The following is a 5,092-nucleotide window of genomic DNA, read 5'->3' as shown; positions in this document are numbered from 1 at the left end:
GGGACCCAAGTCTGAACATGGAATTCAATGTATGTTTCATATATACCTTATATTCGTAGCCTGAAGGAGGATTTATCGGTACGTTTTAATAATTCAGTGCATGAGAAGCACATCACCTGCATATAGGTAGGTAAGGAGGTGTCTTGAGGATGGGACCCAAATCTGGACATGAAATGCCTTTTAGGTTTTGTATATACCTCATAAACATAACCCAAAAGTGGTTTTAGACACAACACGAAGTGCATTTTTATGTTCTGCATGCATCTTAGACACATAGCCTGAAGGTAATTCTAGGCACGGTGTTTTTAATGAGAAACAGGTTGTGTGCATTGGGCTGTTTTCCCCTCCTTTGCATGGATTTCCCACCCTTTGGCTCAGCCTATAATGAGAACGGAGAGACTGCAGTCAAGAAACCCAGGGAGACTAGGGCTGGGAAGGGCAGCTATGAAGGAACCAGACAAGATCCTCTGGCGTAAAGATATATCACTGAAGACTAAGTGCGCAAAGGGATCTAGCAGCACCTTTGAGAGAGTGTGACTAACTGCATGAAGCTGATAGCATGAGCTTTCATAGACTGTTTCCTCAGATGGATGGGGTTCAGATCTAGGAAAGCACATGCTAACAGCTTCTTTCTTTCATTCAGTCTCAAAGAAGACCCCTTGGCATACTGATTTTTCCAACTAACACAGCTATGTCTTTGAATGCTACCACTGAATACTCAAGTTAGGATAGTCCATGCCATCGTATTTCCCATTTCTATGTCTGGGCAGTCAAGAAAGCAGATAGCAAGAATATCAATGCATTTCAAATGTGCCGGAGGAGGGTTCTGCGGATACCATGGACTGCTAAAAAGACCATTAAATGAGTCCTTGGTCAGATCAAGCCTGAACTTTCCCTAGATTTCAGTGGTTCTCAACCTGTGAGTCGGACCCCTTTGGGACCCTTTCACAGGGGTTGGCTAAGACCATCAGAAAACACATATTTCCAATGGTCTTAGGAACCGAGACACCGCTCCTCTGTCTGGGGGTCACCACAACATGAAGAACTGTATTAAAGGGTCGCGGCATTAGGAAAGTAGAGAGCCACTGCCCTAGAAGAAGGTGACTGAACTGAGGCTGTTGTCCTTTGCGCATATCAGGGGAAGATGTCTACAATCACTAGAAAGAATTACGATATTCGTCAAGGTAGAAGGCAGTAGGGAAAGAGGAAGCCTACATTGCAAGTGGATGAAAGACTCCATGGCCCTGAGTTTGCAAGACCTGAGTTGATGATGGCAGGGTGACTTGCAGGTCTTCCCATTCACAGAGTCGCCATAGGTTGGAGTCAGCTTGTGTTGACAACAACAAGGGTTTACAGTGTGTTTAATGTGCAGGACAGGATTGCAAACCTGAGGTGCTGGCATCCACCCATACGGTCTAGAACTGGTTGAGTCCTTCCTTTTTTCTTTTTTACAGGCAATTTTTGTTGAGATTCTTCGACGTACAGTAAGATAGAAGGAAAGCAGTGTATAAAACCAAAAGAAAAAAGAGAGCAGAAAAAGGAGGAAAGAAAGAATGAGAGGGGCCAATTTATTCCAGGTGACAACTCCGGCCCCCAACTCCATGGGTTTGTGGGTCTTTAGACTGGTTTCAGGGGCCGTGAATCCTCCTTTGCCTCTTCTGACCAGGAAGGCAGGTCCTCCTCAATGGTAGGTAGCCCCACACCTGTAGAATCCCATCTCCCAATAGTTCTCTGGTTCCCTTGGATGGGTCCCCCAAGACCTCTTTGACAAAAGAAACCTCCTGAGCTTTTTATTGATCATAGGACTGGCCTTCTATATGCTTTTAGCAGGCTGGAACACAAAATCCTGTTGTAAGCCATCTTGTGATGGCTTACGTCTTAAAATATGTAGTGTAAATATATTAAGGAACTAAAATCTGCATGACAAGGTGATAATGAGGATGAAGGGGGGGAGAAAAAGGAGAGGTATAAATATACCCGGCAAGTTGGAGTACGCTGTGATTCAAACAGGGTTGTTGTAAATCGCTACCTCAGCCCTGCTGTATGGGTCTGAACTAAGAGCAGGGTGCAAGGTTTTTGCAAACTGCTCTCTGTCTCAGCCCCGTTCTCCTCCCTCACATCTCAATCTGCAGTAAGAAAACATTGATAGTAGAATAGGATTGAAATTGTCTCATGCCAGTCCCCAGCCCCCAGAACATATGAGGATCCTGCAGCAGGAGAGTAGCAATAGTCCTTTGGTTTAATTAGATGTAACCGTAGGTTTCTCCCATTTTACCATGAGTGGAAAATGAATATACTAATAAAAGCAACTCGCAATATGCGCAACTGGATGCAATAGCTTTTAAAATGCAAGCACTTATCTTTTTTTTTGGCAAGAGCAGCACATAAAGCTACATGTTCCGTTACATAAGGATCCATGTCCCCGTGTCACTTGCATGTTTGCTCTAACATGGCTCTAATAGGCATCCTTTTCAACGCCGGTGCACAAACTTTGCCTTGGAATCAATATGCAAACCCTTAAAATGTATGGTATCCCTGTGGATCCCCTTAAAGTGTTACTATGCTTCTTATCCAGAAGACAGGGGCACAGTTCAGAAATGCGATTGTGTGAAAACTGCATGCTGTAAAACAGAAGCAGAGGACCTTTGGTTGTCAAGGTGTTTTCGATTATCACTCCCACAGTGCCATGCCATTGGAAAGACTGGTTAGGCTTTCTCTAAGCTAAAATCCAACAATAAATTAATAAATAAGAATTAAAGAAAATGTAGCCCATCGTTAAAACAAGAACGACTCCATCCACAAAGAGTCCGTATCCGTTTTCCTGAGTCCGGAAGTGAAGCCCTGTGAGGAGCAGTTGGGAGAGTGGGTTAGATTTAGTCTGGAGAAGAGAGGATTTAGAGGTGATATGATAGCAGTCTTTAAATATCCAAAGGGAAATGGGGTGAGTTTGTTTTCTTCTGCTCTAGACAAAGACCACTAGAGCAAACCATTGGGTTCAAATGACAAAAAAAGAGATTCTGACTAAACATTAAGGAGTATTTTCTGATGGCAAAAAAATGTTAGTAGTGGCATAGACTGCCTTGGAGGGTAGTGGCTTCCTCTTAGTTGGAGGCTTTTAAACAGAGGTTGGGTACCCACTGTCAGGGATGCTTCAGCTGTAGGTTCCTACCCTTCTTGGGGGCCAGACTGGATGACTCTTGGGATCCTTTCCAGCTCCAGAGTTCAACAGTTCCTTCCAGGAAGACAAGCTCAAAAGAACCTGCGTTTCTCTCTTTGCTCAGGGCAGGGCTTGAGGCTAGCATGAAGCTGCCAAGTCACTGCGGTGATAGTCTGGGTTTATGCCTTCCATGAACAGATGTCGCCATTACCACTCTAACCATTACTCTGTCAGTTGTTAAGGTGCCATGAGACTCCTTGTTCTTTTCTCCTCAATGATACACTGCCAAAGGATCAAAATTAAGCAGTAAAATTAAGCAGATTTTTAAAAGCCTGTCCCCCACATCCATAGACTGGTTTTTGAGAGGAGGGCAGTGAGACAGTGGACGGGGTCTTGGATGTTACATTCTAAATCTAGCACTTCTCTTTGCCTATTCTCTGTTTGCTAAAATTAGTCCTATTAGCGTCTGTGGAAAGCTTTGGGGCTGGGAGTTTTGAGGTGCTGGAACCCTTTGCACATTGACCTGTTTGCCATGAAACATACTGCAGAGCCCTTTATGCGTTACAGCATGGTTTTTTTACAGCCTGGTCTGAGGCAGGGTTGAGGGGAAAGTAGAACAGCTTCTCTTGCTCAATTTCTGGATGCGCTGCAGTCATCAGCAAGGGTTTCTGACTCCCCGTTGTCTAGCAATAGCAGGAGCCAGGAATGAATTTTGCATGAAAGTACTTGTGCATTTTGTTCTGATGCAGAACGCAAATTCCTACCCTGAATGTGTGCTTAAAGCAAGAGTGGGAAACAAGCAGCCCTCCAGATGCTGTTTGACTGCAGGTTCCATTAGCCCTAGCCAGCATAGCCAGTGGTGATGAATGCTGGGAGGTGGAGTGCAGCAGTGTTTGGTGGGGTGTATGCTTTCCATTCCAGGTTAGGAGGCAACCTATTCCTCCCCTGTCACCATGTTTCAGCCGGCTCTGCTTATGGTTCTTAGGGTTCTGGGGTTTTCCTTGAAGGATCCTAGAAAGCTGAAGTCTGCCCACTCCTTTTCTAAAACATCTGTTTCTGTGTGCAGAGCTGGATGAACCTTTTAAATAATCATGGTGGACTTTCCTGATCTGAGAGTGCCCCCTAGAAAACCAACGGCAGGTGCATTTTGCAAAGGATGTATCAGGGAAGATGCTTTTCAAGGAAATCTCACCACCTGCTTGCTGAATCTCTTGGACTTTGCCAGTAAGCTTCCTAGGTTCATAGCTGGGTCTCCTAACAACCGTTGTTAGCTGTCTGAAGTGTCTAAAGACTACAAGATGGGAAACTGAGTAAACAGGCTTTGGGTTTAGCCTTGGTTCCAAACCCTCATTAAATTTGTTATTGTCGTTGTGTGCCTTCAAATCATTTCTGACTTATGGCGGCCCACAGGCAAACCTAACACAGGGTTTTGTTGGCAAGATTTGTTCAGAGCGGGCTTTGCCTTTGCTTTCCTCTGAGGATGAGAGAGTGTGACTTGCCGAAGAACTGCCAGTGGGCTTCCATGGCTCTGTGGGGATTTGAACCCTGGTCTCCAGAGTTGTAATCCAACGCACAAACCATTGCATCACACTGGCTCCCATACTTCATTAAATCTAAATGAGGTTTAATAATTCTGGGCACTAGCACCATATTTTTATATGCTTTGCACAGTAAAGGAGTCTTGATAAATATTTTATTGGCAAATGCAAGAGCAACATCAAGATACTTTAGTCTCTTCTGCAGAAAGATCAGGGTGTTGGCGTGTGCACACCACCAAGATGCCAGCTTTCCAAAAATGAAATTCCCTTTTCCTTTCTTGAACATTCTTGCCTTTGCCATTAGCACCAGATACTTTGGTATAGAAGCGTGACTTGTTTAGTGTTATTAAGACAGAAGTCCTGTTTGTCTGAGAATGCTTCTGGTTTATACTTACAG

The sequence above is a fragment of the Sceloporus undulatus genome, chromosome 9 (genome assembly GCF_019175285.1).
Source record: "Sceloporus undulatus isolate JIND9_A2432 ecotype Alabama chromosome 9, SceUnd_v1.1, whole genome shotgun sequence".
In the NCBI taxonomy this organism is placed as follows: domain Eukaryota; kingdom Metazoa; phylum Chordata; class Lepidosauria; order Squamata; family Phrynosomatidae; genus Sceloporus; species Sceloporus undulatus.
This window is presented reverse-complemented; position numbering follows the sequence as displayed.